Genomic DNA, 21890 nt, shown 5'->3' with positions numbered 1-21890 from the left:
CTAGCGCGATCCTAGTAGAAATCCATAAAGCAATCTTCGAGTTACTTCCTGGGAGGAATTTCTGGACATATTTATGTCTGTAGTAATCCTAGAAACAGTTGTCCAAATGTAACCCCTGGAGGAATTCCTGGGGAAATTCTTGGTGACATTTCTGCAAGAATCCCTGTAGAGATTTTTCTAAACGAATCATTGGAGAGGTCTCTGGAATTTTTTTTAATTTCTTCTTAGGAATCGCTTGAAAATTGCTGCAAGATTCCCTGGACCAGTTGTTGGGGCAATTCCTGGTTCAATTCCTGGATAAAGCTCATTAAAAATATAACCGAAGGAATCCATGGAGGAATCACTGGAGGCATTCCTGCAGGAACTCCTTAAGAAACTTCTTGTGAAATATCTAGAGGATTTCGTGTGGAAGAATCCCTGGAATAACCCTTTGTGAAATCCCTGGATGGGATTAGATGAATTACTGAAGGCACTCCTGGAAACCTATCTGAACCGGCCGGAAAAAAAATCTGGTTGCAATTAAAAGATCTTCCTTGCGGAATATTTGGCGAAATCCCAAGTGGAATCCCTGGAAAAATCGTTGTATGTAACTGAATAAATTATCTTGGTATAATTTCTAGTAAAATCCCTGGAGAAATCTTTGGAAGAGAGTCTGGACATAATTTGATTTCCTTTCGTACTACACAACTCTCTATGCAAAGAAGGCGAAGAAAAACATCGCATCTGTATCGGAGTATGATCGGCAATGTTTCGCAAGTTGTAACAAGCTTGATAAACAGCAGCAGCGAAGGAGAGCCCTAAAGAGAGACAGATTATAAAAACCTATATTCTCGCTTATTAACCATTGGGGGTACCGTAATTCGGGGTGTAGTTGATCAGCGGGGAGAAGTTGATCATTCCCGTACCCACATGTATAGACTGTTATAAGAGCTATGCCACGATTTCAATTATCACAATTTCTGAGTTGTGGCATTACCGGATAGCTACTCTTGATTTTCATAAATTCGGTTTGGCATTCAAGATAATTCACTTCATGGAAAAACAGATTTTTTAGGAAATGTTTCATGAACTGTTGAAGGGTTCTTCTCCAAACAATCGACTTTTCCCACGGCTATACAAAGCTACAGTTTTAATAAACTGTTTCATACATTCCAGATATGTTTTGTGTACCCAGTTTCGAATTTGTATTGAGGATACAAATTCTTATTTTAGAGAAACAATGATCTTTTTGCAAGAGGGTTGCTAACTTCAAAGAAAATTGCATACCTGCAGGCGTTTAATGTGGTGTAATCTGTAATTCACAACTTTCAATTAAAAAATTACTCGATTTATCAATAAGTTGTAAGATTTTAAAGTCTTGATTCAGATTCAGAGACCCCAAATTTAGTGAATAGCATACTTCTTTATTTTAGGAAACCTATCGCAGTAATTGATCAACTTCACCCCGGAATCAAAAACACCACTTTTTGATCTCCAAAAATTGTTTTTGTTATTACGATAACATTTCGTCAAAATTTCGTTTGTATAATTCGTTAAACATTCAACCAGTACAGGTTTTAAAAATATTTGGATGATAATACATGCATCCCACTAGGAATTATAGCACAGAATCGCTCAAAAGTGATCAACTTCCCCCCAGTTTACGGTAGGTGTTTATCTTTACTGGCATGACAAACAATCCCCGAGCGCCCAATAGTACTAGTGCCCCAGGCGTGGAGCTCAATTAGATGGATTTTATCATGCACTGTTATCCCTTCGATATAATCAGAGCTGTAGCAGTTGACGATAAACAGAGCTTCATGATGTACAGCGAAATTTCGCCACAGTGGAAGCACTAACAGCGGGACGAGAAAAGAACTTCTCGGACCGGAGTAAAAGTAAACAACTGTGAACTGTTTGACGATACACGAACGAATATTTATTCACAATATAATGCACCCCACAGACGCTCAGACGGTTTGACCAACATTGGCTTCGCCTCCAGGTTGATGCTCATGTTGGTGCTATGCTTGACCGTATGTGCTGCTTGACGAATCAATCTGACAGTTTGTGAAACCGATTTGACGGTTGGCGAATCTGTCGGCCAAAATCAAACGAGGTTGAATTTTCTCAAACCATCGGTGGGCGGAGCCAAATGTTTAACGAACTGATCGTTTCGTCTGTAGGGATGTTGCACGAACATCAGCATGTCAAATTGAAGCTTCGGCGTCCCATAAACTGCGGGTGCAGATGGGTGGCAAGTCAAATACACAAGCAGTACCATAATACGGAATTTCTCCAGGGATTGTACCGCGAATTCTTGCTAGGAATCAATTAGGAATTTAACCAGGAATTTATTCAGGGGGGATCCCTTTTAAAGTTCTTCCAGGGATTCCATCAGGAGAGTTTCTATCAGAAGTTGTTGTAAGGATTCCACCAGGAGCTCCATCAAAATTTCCTCCAGGAATTCTGTCAGGAGTACTGCTAAAGTTTTAATCATGAGCTCCACGAAGGATTACATTAAGAGTTCCATCAGGTTTTCCATTAGGAGTTTCTCTAGGGATTTCATCGGAAGTTCCTCTAATGATTTCATCATAGGGATTTCATCAGTTGTTCTTCTAGGGATTGCATCAGGAGTTACTTCAGAGATTCCACCCTGAATTTCTCCAGGAATTCTATCAGGAGTTCATCTAGGGATTCAATCAGGAGTTCTTCCAATTTCATAAGGGGTTCCTTCAATGATTCCATCAGGAGTTTCTTTAAGGATTCGATCGGGAGTTCCTCCAATGATTCCATCAGAAATTTCTATAGGGATTCTTTCAGAATTATCTTTAGGGCTTCCATCAGAGTCCTTCTCGGGATTTCATCAGGAGTTCCTATAGGGATTCCTTCAAGAGTTCCTTCTGGGATATCACCTGAAATTCCTCAAGAGATTCTATCAGGCATTCCTCTAGAGAATATTTCTCGAGAAATTTCATCATGGTTTCCTCTAAGAATATCAGGAGGGAGTTCCATTAGGAATCTTTTCAGGGATTCCATTAGAAGTTCCTATAGGAATTCCATCAGGAGTTTTTCTAGGGAAATCATCACGAATTCCTCCAATGATTTCATCAGGAGTTCCTTCAAGAATATCTTAAGGATTTCCTCCAAGGATTCCATTAGGAATCGCTCTATTGATTCTATCAGCAGTTCTTCCGGAGCTCTAGCGATTTTATCAGGTGTTCCTATAGGGATTCTATCAAGAGAACTTTTAGGGCATCCATCAGAGTTCTCCTGGGGATTTCATCAGGAGTTATTCCAGGGATTCCATCAGGAATCTAAGTTCTATCAGGAATATCATCAGGAATTCCTCCAGGGATTTTATCAGGAATTCCTATAGAAATTTCATCAGGAACTCTATTGGGATGGTACACAAATTATGTCATGCTAAATTTCAACTTTTTCGACCCCCATTTGTCACACTTTTTGTATAAATCCTCCGAAATTTTGTAAGGCTTGTCACGCTTGGCTCGACCTCCCCCACCCCCTTGGAGCGTGACGTTATTTGTGCATGACCCCATTAGGGAATTTATCAAAAGTTCCTTCAATGTTTCCATCAGGAGTACCTATATGGATTCCATCAAGAGTATCTTTAGAACATCAATCAGAGTTCTTCTGGGGGTTCCAGGAGTTCCTCCAGGGATTCCATCGATAGTTCCTCCATAGATTTCACCTGGGATTCTTCCAGAGATTCTATCAGGAGTTCCACCAGAGAATAGATCAGGAGTTCCTATAGAAATTCCATCAGGATTTTTTCTAAGCATATCATAAGGAGTTTATCTGGGGATTCTAACCGGAGTTGAACCAGGATTCTTATCAGGACTTCCTTCAGAGATTTCAGCAGCAACTCCTATAGAGATTCCATCAGAAGTTTCTTCAGGGATACCACCTGAAAGTTTTTTAGAGATTATATCAGGATTTTCTCAAGGAAATGCATCAGGATTTTTTCATCGAGAAGTTCCTCCAGAGATTCCATCAGTAATTTCTTCAGAAATTTCCACAGGAGTTTACATCAGGATTTCTTCTTGGGATTTTATAAGGACTCAAGTAACACTGGTGGCTGTATAACGGCTTAATCAGCTAAAATGCTTTTTATACAGCATCTTTTCAGCTGTTAATCAGCTACCGATGTAACCAGGGGAGTTTCACCAGGCATATTATCAGGAATCCTTTAAGGGATTTCATCAGGAGTTCCTATAAGAATCCCGCTAGGAGTTCCTTCAGTGATTCCATTATCAGTTCTACCAGGCATTACATCAGGAGTTTTTCTAGAGGCTCCATTAGCAGTCCTTCTAGAGATTTTATCAGGAGATCTTCCAATGGTTTTACCAGGAGTTCCTTTAAGAATATCAAAAGTTTCTGTAGGAATTCCTTTGGGAATTTTTCTCATATGTTCTACCTGCAATTTTTGTTGGAGCTAAGTAGTGTCAGCCCCCTGGTAATTGTGATAGAGTTAGCCCCTGGAACGATGTTGACAATTGAGTGTGTATGTAGATGAGTGTTTCAGTATGCGTTTCAGACAGACGAAGCAATAATGTTGATGTGTTTTGACTATGGATTGTTTGTTTATATATTAGTCCGTACTAGCTCTTTGAGCAATAAAGAAGTGAAACGCATTCCGTGTAGTTGGCTTTCATTTTCTTCTATCACGCGAATCCCGGGACGGTAAATTTCCAGTCGGTCGGTTTTATAGTGAAACCGTGTCCACTGTACCTGGGTTTTAACAATTCCTACAGGGATTCTATCAAGAGGTTCTCTAAGGATTCCATCAAAAATTTCTCCAGGGATTACATCAGAAGTTCTTCCAAGTATTCCATCAGAAGTTTCACCAGGAGTCTTTCAATACCTATCATTAGGAGTTTCTGCAGGGGTTTCATCAGAAGTTCTTCCATTGATTCCTTTTGAAATACTTCTAAAATTTCATTATAAAATCCTCATGGGACTCCATCACGAACACCTTCTGCGGTTCCATCAGAAGTTTTGGCAGGGATTCTATCAGGGATTTTTCTAAAGGTTCCATCAGACTTTTACTATTTCCTCCCGGAATTCTACCAGCATTTCCTTCCAGGGGTATTTCTAGAGAATTTTTCAAGGGAGTCCTCTCCGAATTGAACAAGAGATGCCTCCCGAAATTCTTTAAGGAATTAATATCTCCAAGGCTATATCCTCCTAGAATTTTAACAAAAATTTCTCATAAGGATTTGATTAGCGGAATTACTCGAGAGATTCGTTCCAGAATTTCTCGCGGATTATTGGGGTTTTCAGGAATTCCACCGGTAATTTTACCAAATATGTCTAATAAGGATTTCATAAGATTCTTCTAAAACATTCTGGAAAAACCCTTCAAGGGTCTCATAACGAAGAGGATTAAACAAAGCATTTCTCAGAATGTCTTCAGGTTGAACCTCTGGAAGGATTTTATTGGAAAATTTCTGGAAAAATCATGGAACAGTTTATTGTGAAATCCTTGGAGGAGGATTCACAAAAGAAATTACTGGAGAATTTCCCAAAGAATTCTCTGGAGAAATCCCTAATATATCTCTGGAAGAACTTTTAAAGCAATCCTACAGGATTCTCTAAGGTTATTCTTGGTGGATTTCTTGGAAAATATAATTGATAGATAAATTTCTTAAGGAATCCTCGGAGAAATTTCTGATAGATTCTTGAAGTAATTTCTTCAAAAATTCCAGGTCAAATGCCGAGTAGGGTCGTTTCAGGGATACAAGGAAGAATAGTTGAAGGAAACACTGGAAGAATTCATAAATAAATTCATGGGAGATTCCTTAGAAGAATCCTATGAGAATACCTGGGGAACCTCTCAAAAAATTGCAAGCGCAATGTTTACAGGAATTCCTGAGCGAATTTCGTGTAGGATTTTTGGAATTCTTTTACAGTATTTATTGAGGAATCCCTGGAAGTTTCCTGGTGGAATCCTTGGAGGAACTCCTTCATGAATTCTTGGAGAAATTCTGGGTAGAATCATCGTAGGAGTTCCTGGAGTAAATCTCGACATGTATTTCTGTAAGGATAATGGAAGGAATTTCTAGCGAAAATCGTGTACGATTCCTGAAGCAATCCCTACAAGAATGTTTGGATTAATCGCTAAAGGATTTTTTAAGGTATTTCAAGGCAAATCACTAGAAAAATCACTGGAAGATTTTCGATAGAAGCAAATTCTGGTGGGATTTTTGATGGAATTCCTGTACTAATTTCTTGGAAGGGATTCATCGAGCAATTTCTTTAAGAATTTTGGTAGGATTCCTGGTGGAATCGCAGGAAAAGAATCCTTATCGAATCTGTTTAAAAAATTCCTGAAGTTACGCTGGAGGGATTTCTAAATAAATCTTTGGAGGATGTTTTGTTGGAATACTCGAAGGAAGCATTATAAAACCATTGGGAAGTTTTTAGATAAATCCCTGGATGACTCTGTAGAAAAAGTACAATAAATAATCACTGAAGAAATTACTTTTGGATGAGTCCTAGGAGGAAATCCTGGTAAAATCCTTGGGAGAATTTCTGGTTATGAATTTTTTAAGATGTATTTGAAATAATTCGTGATGTGATTCCTGAATAATGCAGATGGAATCCTTAGAACTAACTTCTAGAAGAATTTCTGAAGTTATCTCCGGAGAAATTTTTATAGCAAACTGGTTGTAGTAAGCTCTGAAAAATTACTGCAGAAATCACTTGAGGTATTTTTGGATTGATCTTCGAAGGAATCAGTGGAGGAAATCCTGAATAATTAGTAGAGGAATCATTGCAGGAATATCTGGAAGAATGCCACCTGACGGTATGCCTGAAGAATTTTCCTCGGAGAAATTTATGTTTGAAACTGTGGGTAAATTTCTAGAGATATTATTGGAAATATTCCTAGTAAAATCCCTGGTAGAAAATCCGGTGGAATCCCTAGTATAACCCATTGATTCAAAGAAAGAAATTACCATAGCCATTTCCATATCGAAGACTGTTCAAAATAATCCCCGACAGAGCCCCTTAAAAATTGTATAGTTTTGCTGGAATTCTTCGTGTGAATTATAACTGAAATTCCTCATCAATGTCCATTTCTTCCAGTACTTAAATTTTGAAATTTACGCTCTTCGTCACTTCGATCATTGCCCCTAAATCGTAGAAATATGCCCACCCACTGCAACACAATTTGAATGAAAATCACATATTCACTAGACTTGCCGAGATCATTCAAAGCATGCGAAGAAATATAGTGTTGCAGCAACGAACTTTGACAGTCGGTCAAACGGTTGCAGCAACATAAATCGGTTTGACTAACTTGGGGGCGGTGTCAATGTGGGCCAAACCGTCTGAGCGTCTGCGGGCTGTATAAAAACAATAACAAATTGACAACACACAACATGACAATGGTGTGCCCACTAAACACAACAGTTGTCTCGAGTGCGAGAGGTGTCGATTGAACATACACTGAAACAAATATATTCAACACTTTATAGGGGTCAATATAAGGACGCTAAATTAATTGTTAGTGAGCCGACTTATTTAATATTTTTAAAAAATGCAAGAACATTCCGCTAGTAGAAGCACAGTATTCAGGCTTTGTATGGAAACATTGCTTGATTATATTTTATAACGGTGTTACATTAGAATACCATTAAATTTTGAAGCAAAAGACATCGAGTGTTTCTCACCTTAACCTACCGATGTTCATTCATGTTTCGATACATACTTTACTATGCATGTAAAAATCAAAGAACTTTGTATGAAAATCTTATTGTAGCACAATATTGCAAAATAAAGGCCTATTGTTTCGTTTGTTGACAGGTCAATATTTTTTTTCACACACGCTTGTCAAAAACTATCGAGATAGGGATGACACTCTAACCGTTTTCAAATGAGTTCAAATGAGTAGGTAAGGATTTAACTTAACTGAAACCATTCGTTGACTTTGTGTAGCGAAATTGCTGAATATGTGTAAAATCCGATGTATTATGTGATCATTTTAAATTATGAAATTCAATCGTACCGTTAAAGAAGAAGAAATCCGAAAGGCTTGATCGAATGACTTTATGTATCTCAACCTTACCGAACATCACTTTCTCCCCTACGTTTGTCGATAGCTCTTTCCGGAAGCCCGATAACTAGCTTTCCACCACACCGTCATTATCGTTGCGGCCACTTAATTTACCAGCACTAAAAGAGTGGGACTCCTCGCATAAATCTAGCTTAATTTCTCCCAGCGCCATCCTGGGCATCCATCTCGACACCACGCGCCCTCATTGATGATGGCTGGCAAACGTAGAAATGCTCTGGAACACCAACAGTCATAAATCACTTATCTCAATCACCTACAACGGCGGCCAAGTCTCTCATTCCCCCCACCCATGCCAGTTTTCCGGAAATGGCACTCCCCAACCATCTGCGGGGAAGCGTTCGCACCATTCGCTTCACCGGCGATGGCAAAAGTAGCTTTATATTTATAACCATCATCCGCCTGCTGTTTCCTCAACCATTGAGCATCCCTACGGACGGTCCCTGGTGACCCGAGCAAAAATGTCATACATTATTCTGAATCCTCTGAAGAGCTTTCTTTCTGATATCTCCTTAAACTCATCTGGAAACCCCAGTATTATTGAAGATATTGCTCTGAGATTTTTCCAAGCAATTTATTAGAGCCCTTCCGGTATCAATTCTGAGATTCTTCTAGACATCACTCTGTGATTCGTCTGTGATTTACGAAAATGCCTCTGAACTCTAACGAAAATGCCGTTGAACTCTAACTAAAATCATCTGAAATGCTTTCGGAATAGTTTTGACAATCCTTTTGAAATTCTTCTAAGTAATTTTTCTGAAATTATTCCTGCTGTTCCGTAAAACCTTTTGAGATTCATCCAAAAATGCCAAATCATCCAGATATCATTCACGGATACTACCGCAAGTTTTAATGGGATTCTACCGTAAATCGTTCTGATATTCTTGTGGTAAGGTACAGTGGGGGAAGTGTATCAGTGGGGTAAGTGGATCATTTTGCTATATAAACTAAAATAAGTTGAATTTTGAGCTTTCGAACATACCGTGATGTAGTTTCAAATCATATTAAGGACTTAGCACCACTACCACAATACACTCTGTATTGCACACACACTACCACATTCAAAATCTTGAAACGTCAAAATCGATTTCGTGAAAAGTTGATTTCAGTGTTTACATTACGGGTTGTGAATCGTTCGGACCATAATTATTATCAATAATTTCTATTCACAGGTAAGTTATATAATCCATGCAATTAGATTGATATGGAATATTATGGCTGTGGATGGTGAAAGTGGAAAAAAACGGTAAGAGATTGTTTCCGAGACACAACCGCCAAGTTGACGTTGGATAACGTTAGCTTTTTCTATTTTCTGACTTGAGACCGTCACGAACTTATGAAAGATTTCTACTGATAAACATCCAATCAATTTTCATACAATTTGTTGCATGTCAATTCTGACCTATTATGCGAAGAAATTCCGCACCATGAAGAACTTCTTTTGCTTCGTCGTGGTATCCGGGGAAGTGTAGAGGCAAATCTGCGTTTCCAGAGCTTGGCCGTCGTGGTCCTGCAGGATGCGAGTGACCTAACTGATTGGTTTGTTTAAGGATACCAACTTGTGCACGATCCACGTCAAGCGTGTCAGCATCATGCCGAAGGACATCCAGCTGACTCGTCGTATCCGTGAAGAACGCGCTATATATATCGAGCAAATTAGATGTCGCTAAAAAGCAAACAAACAAGAGGTATTATGAGAACTTGTTGAATAACACCACCCAAAATTATGGAAAAATATCAACTCTATCATACGAAAATCGAAAACCAATACCGAATTGACACTAAATGTGAATGGTCAATACACTTCTGATGCAAAAATGGTATGCAAAGCCTTTAATGAGCATTTTTGAACAGTTGGCTGTAAATTGGCCCAACAAATTACATCTACACATGAAAACCCATTGCAGTACATAAATCCGATTTCGGAATGATGTTTTCAACAGCCTGCTTCTATAAATGAGGTTACACTTCTTATCAACGACTTGAATTCGAACAAAAGTTCCGGCGCAGATTGCATACCGGCAAAAATAATCAAAAACAATGTTGTAGCCTTTTCTCGTATACTTACTGATTCTTTTAACTTAATAATTGAAACAGGATTATATCCTGAATGCCTTAAAGTTGCTAAAGTCATACCAATTTCTAAATCAGGAGATCGCTGTTTAGCAGATAATTATCGGCCTATATCCACTTTATCTGTTTTTAACAAAATATTTGAAAAGCTTTTGGTGACACGTATAACGACAGGAATAATGTATTATACAGCATGCAATACGAGTTTCGCTCTGGGTGCTGCAGTTCAATAGCCATAACTGAACTAGTCGAAAAGATTCTTGAAGAAACTGATTCTAAAAAGTTTGTCGGTGCTCTGTTTCTTGACTTGAAAAAGGCATTTGATACTTTGGATCACAACATATTACTTAGCAAGCTAGATCTGTATGGAATAAGAGGTGTCGTTAATAATATTATTCGTAGCTACTTGAACAATAGAAAACAGTTGGTATCAGTTGATGGGGTGAACAGTTCTTAAAAAGAAATATCTACAGAAGTTCCACAAGGGAGCAACATTGGGCCTCTTCTTTTTCTAATTTACATAAATGATATTTGCAAAATTAATCTGAAAGGTACTCCGAGGCTATTTGCTGACGATACGGCATTGTTTTACCCTAATATAAATCCCGAACTAATAACAACAAATATGTGTGAAGATCTGCGTTTACTTCAAAGTTATTTTGCCTGCAATCTCCTTTCTTTGAACCTGAAAAAAACAAAGTATATGATTTTCAGATCACCAAGAAAAGCTCAACCGAATACATCTAGCCTCATTATTGGTACTGCTACTATCGAAAAAGTTGATTCCTTCAAATTTTTGGGTCTTACCCTTGATTGCACATTATCTTGGGATCAACATATTAAAACGGTCTGCAATAAAATTTCAGCAATGTGTGGTGTCCTTAAACGAGTAGTATGTCCATATTCATTCTCATCTGAATTATCTTACTCTCTCATGGGGTAGAGAATGCAAATCTAAGCTCAAAAAACTTAAAACCCTTCAAAATCGCTGCCTCAAAATTATCTTCAATTTACCAATCCTGTTTTCAACTGTCCGTTTGTATACTGAGCTACCCCATCGCGCTTTACCAATTTTAAGAATCTGCGAACAGCAAACGCTGCAAATGGTTCATAATGTTCTCCACAATCCGTTATTACATCATAACATAACCCTCAACATTGCTTCTCGTATTCATAATACTAGACAATTCAATACTCTCTCTCGATCTAGAGCGCATTCCAATTTTGGTCAAAAACGTTTTTCCTTCCTTGGTTCTTCGAAATATAACGACTTACCTAGACATCTCCAACAAATTACTAACAGCTTTTCCTTCAAAACTAACCTTAAAGAATTCCTGCGGCGAAGCATTCCACATTTACTTATTTGAATTGAAACAATGTCGTAAAAACAAAAGATTGTTAATCGTCTCCAAACAGTTAGTTTAACTGTTTAATAATAATAATAATTCGTATTTATTTATAATTTCGTATTTGTAGTGTAAAATTTTCTTTTTCTGGCCATCTGAAAGTCCGTCCGGGGACTAACAGTAGGGGGTTAAAGACTTCGGTCTTTTAGCCCTTAGAGTTGCTTTCTTGTTGCCAACCTCAGATCATAAGCAGTATCTGGGAACCAGAGTGCTACAGGGACGTTCAGTATGCATTTAGAATGCAGTGAAACAAGTGAGTCGAAGGCCAGAACAAGACTTTTCATATGTCACGGTGTCTTTGTAGAGTAACTTTATTACAAAAAAATAGGTAAGTCTGAAATTTCGAACTTAAAACAATTAGACTTTGCTCTTTCATTTGCGACCAAAATCAAAATAATCGGTCGGGGGGTCCAGAACATTTTATTTTTTATTTTGTGTGAAGTATTCATGGATATGTGTTTTTGTACCGACACACAATGCGTTGAACATAGATACGGGACAAACTGCAAGATCAAACCATTTGAACACCTTGGCTTGGAAGGTAAAGTTGTTCTTGCTCAAAAGAGCTGTAACAAGCATATATGATATACGCATAATTGCAAAACTGTCTCAAACGTCATTTTAGTTATTGTCCACGAAAAACCTTGAAAATCGTACTTAAATTGGTCATAATGATGTAAGAAGTTATTAGGAAACATTTTTAATAGGTGAAGATGCATCGATATCAAACCTCGAATTTTCAAGAGCTTGTTTTTTAGATTTGTATCTTGAGAACCTGACAACCTTTTGCGTTGAACATTTTATTGATTAGTCGCCACCAGCAGGTGACCAGTAAGTTACCGGTTGTCTGCTTCTCTAGACTTGTGCTTTTGAAAATTCGAGGTTTGGCTTCTATGTATATTCACCCTTAAAACCATTGATAACCGAGTGTGTAGTAAGTTGTTATTAAGCAGATAAACGGACCAAAATAAAAACTGTCACCGCTGGGAGACAGAGGAGGATCTTCTCTTCGTCGTAGCATTGTGAAATAAAGTGTGAATCCATTCGTTTGCTCAGTAATAACAAGCTATGGCTTTTAGGACGAGATCATAAATAATGCGAGATTTCTCTTTTTACACGTAGGGGATGGTACACAAATTATGTCACGCTAAATTTCAATTTTTTCGACCCCCTCCCCCCCTTTGTCACACTTTCAGTATGAGTCCTCCGATAATTTTGTAAGGCTTGTCACGCATGGCTTAACCCCCTCCCCCCTCCCTTGGAGCGTGACGTAATTTGTGCATGACCCCTTGATACAAAAGTGACTTATCCGCCTTTCGAACAACACAATTTCAGTTATTCGAATTAACTAGTAGAGGGCTTCGCATGTGATAAACCTTGTTATAAGGCATGTAATATACTTGCCCCATGGTGTTGAAAAATACGCTTATATTTGTTATGATATTTTCTTAATGTCACAGTGCTTATGAAAAAATCAGAAACTAACATCATGAGGCTAAAATGGGTTTGGGATTTTTGTACTTGTTTGCAGTATCGGTTTTGAGCATTGGTCATCTATATTTGGAGATATTCCAAAATTCCTTGGGGGACCGACGCATAGCCATAACTGTCGTAATTATCTCTGGCTACAGATTTTTCCTCATATTCAATTATTCGCTTTTCAAAACTAAACTTTGATGAAAGTCTATTGTGAAGAAATTAAACAAATCGGTGTAACTGTTTTTGAGCAATGAGCTTTCATATTTTTGGTACCACTCTAGCCGTAACGAGATCTTGAAAACTTCTTAAAACATCATATTGAAATTTCATATGGGAAGTGTCGGTCCCCCAAGAAACACCGAAATATTTTTAAAACCAGTTGACCAATGGTCAATACCGACATAGATTCCAAAAGTAGAAGAGTTTTTTGAGAAGTTGTGAAAAAATGGTGGAAAAATATAGAGAAACAAAAAAGTTATCCCGATTCAAATATATTTTTGTGCTGAAAAAATGAAGGTAGAGGGGTTAAGCTAAATAATACCAAACAAACTCATGAATATCTCTTCTGCTATCTGTCGAATTGAATTTCTCTCTTCAGAAATTTTATGGTTTGAAGAATGAGCTTTTACAATGGGATAATAAGTTTGTACTTACATTACAGTACAAGCGTGTTTGGAACATACCTCAAAATTTCTTCATAGTAATTTCCATATAAACCTACATTGTCTTTGGGCCACCTTAAATCACCACCTAGAAAGCTGCGAATTTCACAGAACACTATTTTTATAGTAAGGATAATAAGGAACATATGTGAGATTGAATTCTCAAACATTTTTTAATTTTGAACCGCCCTAATGTACATAAACACATAGATAGGCAAATTTAAACATATGTGCAAGTCTCTCGAAATCAAACAAAAAAAAATTACTCTGGACCCCCCGACCGATTATTTTGGTTTTAGCAGCAAATGAACGCGAGAAACCTAGACTTCATTGTGGAGATGTTTCAGACTTACCTATTTTTTTTGTAATAAACTTGTTCTACGAAACACACCGTGATGTGCTTCTTTAAAAGGATTTACAATCCATTAGAAGCACTTAGCTTAGTTATTTTGTTTCAAACTCCCTGTTGTTGTCATTTTTTATTATTCTCAGCCTCTTATAAATATTTGTTTTCTTAATTTAGTGTTGCCTGTGGCTGAGAATTGAGTGTCCATTACCAGGGGGCTCGTCATGAGCTTTTTGGTATGGGAAAGAAAAAAATAAATTGAATTTCAGCACAATTCTCAACAAAACGGCCCTCTTTAGGGCCACAATAATGCATTCGACGTAGAAGAGTTACTACCAGAGACATTTTACTATTAATTGATAATTATTTTTATTAATTTATCAATTTTAATGTTGGTTGATAGATTTTCAACGGAGATAAATGGCAAACAAAGTTTTACCAAATTACTTATGGATTCCCGGAAAAATCTGAAAGAGTCCCATGAGGATTTATGGAAGAATTACAAATAGTTTTTTGGATGTATTTCATAGTGACATCCATAAGAATCCCAGAAGTTATTTCGGAGTGATAAATCATAAAAAAAAATCTAAGAACAATTCCCGAAGAATTACAAAAAGATTGTATCAGAATATTAGAATTCCAGACGGATAGTCGAAAATTTTCATGAAAGATTTCTGAAAAAACTAAAGCAGGATTCCCTAAGAATCGAAGAAGAATTCCTAGCAGAGCGCCAGGAAGATTTCCGAACAATTTCTAAGGAGTTGTCGGAAGATGTTCTGAGAAAATTTCGGATGGATTTCCATAAAACAGATTGTTAAATGAATCCGCGAGAGATATCTGGAAGAATTTCCGCACAGCATTTCCGAAAGTATTCCATAGGGATTTGCGGAAGAATTCAAAGAATTTGAACGAAATATTCTAACAGTGAAAGAACAGATTTTTTTTATTATAGTTCCAGACGGATTTCAGAAGAACCTGAAGAATCCTGAGAGAATCTAAGAGCCATCCAAAAAAGTCCCAGGGACATTCATGAAAGAATTACTGATGGTTTCTGGAAAAATTTCAGATGGTATAATGTGATAGTTTTGGATGGATTTTCGGAAGAAATCCTGAGGGATTTTTGTAAGTAACCCCAAAGATTTCTGGAAAAAATCTTCAAAAGATATTCAGGAGAATCACAGAACTTTTTAAAGAATTCCATCCCTCTGAGAAACAAGCATAGGAACATTTTCTACAGATTTCCAGGGAAATTTCACGGATGATATCCGGAAGGCTTCCATAAGACTCCAAGACGAATTTGCGGGATAATCCTGGTACTTTTTTTGGAAGACAGAGCGATCAGACATATAACTATAATAATTTCAGAGTGATTTCCGAAAGAAACTATCAGGACTTTCCGAGAGATTTTTGGAAGAATCTCAGAAGGGGTTTTCTGAAGAATCCCACGGGGATTCTTGGAAGAATCTCCGAAAGATTTTCTGTAGTATCATAAATAAATTGCAAGAGGATTCCCAGAAGCATTTCCAGAATAATGATTTTTGGACAGATCAGCTCGAGACAGGTTTGTAAATGAGCAACAGAGGGATTTCCTGATAAATTTCAGAAGGATTTCGTATAAAATATTCCATGAGGATTACCAAGAGAACTTCAGAGGGATTTTTGGGATAACTCCAGAGAAATTTACAGAAGAGTTGATGAGGGAAGAATCTCAGAGAGATTTTCCGAAAAATCCCATGAGAAGTTTCAGAATTTCTTGAAGATAGGATTCAATTTAAAATCTTAGATGATCTTCCCGAAGAATCCCAGAATAAATGAAAGAAGATTAAAAAATAGTCACTAATGCATAAAATTTAATTTTTTGTGACTATTTTAGTAGTGTTATTTTTTCCGTGTACGCGCTCGAGAAATGAATATGGCCTTGGAGCAACAACCGCGCTACATTCGTTGAATCCTATGCAACAAAAATTGTCGGCGCTATCCATCAAATTCACTCACCAAAACCATTTTGGTGAATATAACAAAACAGCTTATGCTTGTGTATTGGTTTCATCTTTACCATTCGAGCATTACAAACGTTTAAATGTTTCATTTTTTTCCGAATCCATTATGCTCTCCATAGTGGTTATCACGCTTAATTGTATAGGTGCCCTAGTGTAGAAGTGTTTGTGAAACTTAGAGGAAAACAATATGCACTCTGTCTCAAAAAATCACCCAGAATCTGGGTATAAATATTTCAAATTGGGTAATATTTCCATATGCATTTTGATTAGTCTGGAAACCGTGTGCAAGTTTCGTTGAGGAAAACAAAAACAAAGTGTGTATGACGAGCGTATGCGAATGTTCGTGAGTTCAAATGTCACTAAGCTCTATAGTGGTTATCACGCTCAATGGTATGGGTGCCCTAGTGTAGATGTGGTTGTGAACCTTAGAGGAAAACAATATGCACTCTGTCTCGGAAAACACCCAGAACTTGGGTGTAAATATTCAAAATTGGGTAATATTTCCATATGCATTTTGATGCGTCTGGAAAGTGTGTGCAAGTTTCGTTGGGGAAAACAAAAACAAACTGTGATTGATGAGCGTATGCAAGTGTTCGTGTGTTCAACTGTCACTAAGCTCTATGCATATGCAAAATGATGATCATCCCTCAACAAATACATGTAGTCTTCTCCAGGGTTGGGAAAAAATCTGAAATTTACTCTACAGTAGCCAATCAAAGCCAATCACAGTCAGCGAAGCCAGTGAAACTCACGCCCAACATAGGCTACTTGATGAGATTCAACGTTTTTGAACTACTGTAGTCAGAGAGCCACGTGACTTTCTCGAAATTCAAGCCTACTACTATTACCATTCCCAGCACTCTTCTCTATTAGTTTCGTATTGATATGTAACTTCTATCCGGGAAGTCATCCAAGTGAGCTCGCCAAAAAAAAAACCCAACGCTACAAAACAGCCAAGGTAAAAATAAACGATTCCCGGGAAACTGCGTGGACGGAGCTATTGTTGACCGCGCTGACAACGCATGGAGTCCAACCACCGGCGGCGGCGTTCGGATCCGTCGTCCTTCTCCTGCAAAGACGTAATTAAGAATCTGACTTTTGACAGTAGCTATTCCAATTGTTTCCGACATGGCTGGGCGCACGTGTCTTCCCCTGAGGGGAGGTTCCTCTGATGCGTCCTGGCAACAGAGTAGGCGAGGCGAACGGAGCCGTAAGGCTCCTGCGATATTATTGCTTTCCGCCGTCCGGACTGGCGAAAGTTTGCGGTGGCGATCTCTCGTGGGAAATGAAGAAAAAAGAAAAACAATGGAGATGGGCAGGGGCCGTCCTGCTTTTCGAACGGGAGAAAATTTTAAACTTATGGTTGAATAATCGGGGCTTTTGCCCGAGGGATTACTCCGCAGGAGTAGCTAAGTTTGATTTTCTTCATTCTCCCAGCGGCAAAACCGAAATCAATCATCATTCTACTTGTACCAAGTTGGGTGTTTGTTTGTCTTGTGGGTTTATTAACTTTTTAAGAAGAAAGATGGCATCGATAGGAAGTTGATAAGTTGTTTTTGTAGTTGAAATGTTGGGTTTGAGTGAAAAAGGCAACGGTAACCAAGCCGACGAAACTAGACATTAACAATGACGCTAATATTTTTAAAATAGTTAGCGAACACCCTTAAAATACAGTTTATTTACGACACAGCTGCAAAGCCTTTATGCAAAAAAATGCGCACATTTTTTAAATTTTCTAGTTTTTAACATAAAATTTGGATAAAATCTTGGAAACATAATTTAAAATATATTATTTTAAACATAAAATTGCTCTGGTGTAATGTCTGGTTCAGCTTTGACCACATAGCGTTATCGAGATATCGGATTTTTTATCACAAACAACTCATTTTCATACTTGTGCTGGTTAAGAACAATACCGAAAAATAGTTGAAAATCTCGAAGAGTTGTAGGGAGTTGCAGCTGTATCTTTCAGACCTCTTAGAGGACACTCTGAGAAACATGTCTGTGAGTGATTTAGGTTGGAACTTGGTGGAACTTTTTTCGAATCGATAACCAAAGTTTCATGTTAGTATTTCATAAGTTTGATTTCATAGCCAACTCATCGTGCCAATTTCTCATATTCAAAGTTAAAATTGGTGTGCTTATCCCATCAAATATACTCTACCAACCTTCAAACATGTTCACTTTCAAATTTTGATTGAATGGATTGGTTTCAACACCCTCCGTACTAGTTGAAAGTAATGTTGGAAGCATGTCACAAAATTAAGTTTTATTGCTACCGTAAACCGGGGTAACATTGATCATTTTCTTGAATATTTCTTAAATATTTCGTTTGAAAATGCATAGGGTAGGTGTACCAGTTATGGCCATAGTGGTTCCCTATTTCGCCATACGTGATATCTAGAGTCCCTTCAAATTTTGAAAAATCTTTTGTGTTTTAGCAGTAGAATAAAGGATAAATCTTGATGTTAAAACATTCAAAAAGATTAAAAATGTAAAAGTTATCCAAATTTTGCATATGGCCAAATAGGGAACCACTATGGCCATAACTGGTACACTTTCCCTATGTTGCAAATTTTATATTTTTAAAACAAGTACTGCCACCCATAGCTCGTGACTATATACTGCATTTTCTTTTTTGAAAGATTTAAGCTTTTTAAGTGATTTTTTGATTTAGCTGATATGGGGTAACATTGATCACCTAGGTAAAATGTCGTTACTTACTTAAATCATGACCCCTGAAGCCGAATATAAAGGCCAAGCGCTTACAAGTCATTTACTTTTTGAGTTATTTTCAAATTTAATACACTTCGAACCACGGAATACGCCTAGAGGTAGGCAATTTCCTAAGGGAATTCTATTTTCCTCACAGTAATTCATTAATGTTTTCTAATTGAGCATGCTTATGAAAGTTTTGACGACGGTATCGTTTTCAGCAATGCCATTTTTAGTAAGAATTGCATTTTCCTTGCTCATATCGTTTGCAGAATTTATGTGAGACATGAATCTTCGGTAGTGTCATCCTTATCCATTGAAATCATTATTTCGAAAAGTTGACAAATTTACGCATAGAGTAAAGTGGGGCAAAAGTTCGAGTGGGGCAAGAGTTTCTTTTTAAGATTTCTAGCTCAAATCAAATCAAAACTTAGAAATGTCATGGTGGTTCGAATGCTATTCAAGTAAGAGACTTTCACTCCAAATATCATAAAAATCGATTGAGATTTGGAAAAGTTATGGCTGTTTGTTGTTTTTCGACGTAAATATTGTAATATTTGGTCAAACTTTCGATGCATGGAACCAACTGAAGATAAAATATTTTTCAATATTTTATGTAAGGGCGTTTCTAGGCCTATCATAAGGATGCTTTGACGTGTATTAGTTTTTCCATAAATAGTTGGAATCAATTTTTGGCCCATAGCGGGGCAAAAGTTCGAATCTGCGGGGCAAAAGTTCGACCCATGTATAAACCCACGGAAAATTTATCAAATTTCCTGAAATCTACATATTATCTTCAAATTTAGCGAAATTTGCCTGATCGTGTGAAAAATATTACCAAAATTTTACATTTCCACTTAGTTTTGCGAAAAACTGCTATATTTTGGGTGTATTACAATTAACCCTGTTTTGGGAATTTTTTTGATGAAAATTTAGTGTGTATTTTTCGGCAAACATAAGTTTACGGCTGGTATAAAGTATGCCTGTCATAAAAGTATTGATATTTTGTGTTTTAGCCAACGAACTTTTGCCCCACACTACACACTTAAAAAATATTCGCGAGCTCGGCATTTCAAATTGCTGAACTCTCTCGGCAACTATACTCTTTGCTGATAAATCAGCTAAAAACTTGTCGTAACCGAGTTTCGGAAATACATTAAACTGATATCTCGGTTAATTTGATTATTAATCCGTAACTTGGCAACTCCGCATGCCGAGCACCAACGTTTACTATCCTTTCACCGAGTACAGTTGTCGAAAGAGCCGACATATCGGTTAACCAATAAGATTACTGAGATTCTCAGTATTTTGTTCTACCGCCATATTGTTTTGTCTTATGTAAACGAAAACATTCACCGGAATTAGGTTAACCATGAAAAAGTGTAAAAATATTGTGATTTGGTTGCGAAAACATCGATAATTCAGAAACGGGATTATAGAGGCTTGTACCAAATTATACGTAAGTATTGTTTAGGTACATTTTTATATTTTATTTTAAAACACAATAACTTGTTCTTCTATCGCATCCGGAACAGCCAATTCTTTTGGATATCAAAGTGAAGATGCATCATTTCAAGTCTATGAAATGGTATTTTAACGAACTATACCATTGGCCACTTCCTTCTGAATTACCGAAGACACTAGGATACTTAGAAGACACAATTACCAAAAAAAAAAATGATGTGAAATCAGTAGTTCAGAAAAGATTGTTTTGATTTTTTTGCTGATATTTCAGTTTTGAGAATACCGAGATTGTCAGTTTTCATCAGTAGTTGAACACTTAAACGCAAACCGAGTTTATCAGTTTCAACTTGTAAACCGAAATCAATGCCGAGCGGTCGGCTGTGCGGATCTCGGTTTCAGAAAGTCGAGATTCGGCATTTAATTCTAAGTGTGTAGATTCGAACTTTTGCCCCACCGGTGGGGTAAAAGTTCGTTTAAGACAATCAATTTTGAAACTGTTATAACTAAAAATGGGTAAATATTTTGACACAAGTTTTTTGAGCAAAGTTATAACCAATATGTTGAAGGTTCGCTGTATGGTATTTGTTTTGTTTCATCTGCTATTATTTTCATGGAAACTTTGATTATACCACTAAGGTCATACTTTTGCCCCACCTTACTCTAAGCTAAACGCAATTTTCGCAATAATCTTCACTTTCATTAGCTTATGAATATGAGAAAGAGAAGCATTACACTGCGGAACACGTTTTTGTCTCCAGCACCAAAATACTGCTATTCACTTAATTAAGGGTTGCTGAATCCATTGCCGTTTTCAGAAATATCATAGCACGTCTAGTTTTTGAGATATCGACTGTTGAAAATGCAAAAAATGACTATTTCAGCCAACTTGCATGCAAGTTTGCCAGCTTGTAAGGTAATATATTGGCTTAATTTGCCACAGAATTCAAACTTTATGTGTATAACAATACTTATCATCAAAGTTTGTAATACTTTCGATACGGAAAAGTTATTTTTTGATGGTTTAGAGAATTGTTGTATTTTGCCATATAGAAGAAACGAAGAATTTTGTATGGAGACTGCAAGCATGTTGAAAAAATCGATTTATTCGAAATTTAATCGCGCAATTTCAATCAAATTATATCCGAAATGAAAGTTCAAGTTCTATTTTGCATGTTTGGTGGATAAGATTACAAAAAAGTTTGATAAATTGTACTTTAAATTTCATGTAAACATTAATAAAACCAGAGTTTTATACAACTTTGGCGACCTGTAGCTAAAAATTGTGACGTGCTGCAACATTTCTGAGAATGGCACCAGATTCAGCAACCCCAAATCTACTAGAGACACATAATTTGGTCCTTGAGACACGCAAAAATGCCATTTTTCTTACGCTGTGTTATTCATCATTTGGAAATGTTCCATCAATAAATGATGATACGAACTTTTTACGAGATGAGTCATTCCGATCAATGTTACCCCGCTGATCAATGATACCCCGGATTACGGCACTCCGAAAACTGTCACTTTCGACGCTTGTTGTAGTCGTTTTAATGCTTTACAAATCTTTTAAATACACGTTTCAATAGCCGATGATATCTATAAGCACTTGTGGATACGTATTACCGCCGAAAAAAAAACTTGAAATTTAATTTTTGTCTATGGAGCAAC

General features: G+C 37.2%; 1 protein-coding gene across 2 annotated transcripts in view; it reads right to left on the bottom strand.

Moving 5' to 3' along the window:
• LOC5563924 (octopamine receptor Oamb) overlaps nucleotides 1–21890 on the bottom strand; it is a 725283-nt gene that overhangs the window by 550583 nt on the left and 152810 nt on the right. The window lies entirely within an intron of this gene.

Source organism: Aedes aegypti, chromosome 1, assembly GCF_002204515.2.
Source record: "Aedes aegypti strain LVP_AGWG chromosome 1, AaegL5.0 Primary Assembly, whole genome shotgun sequence".
Lineage (NCBI taxonomy): Eukaryota > Metazoa > Arthropoda > Insecta > Diptera > Culicidae > Aedes > Aedes aegypti.
This window is presented reverse-complemented; position numbering and strand designations above follow the sequence as displayed.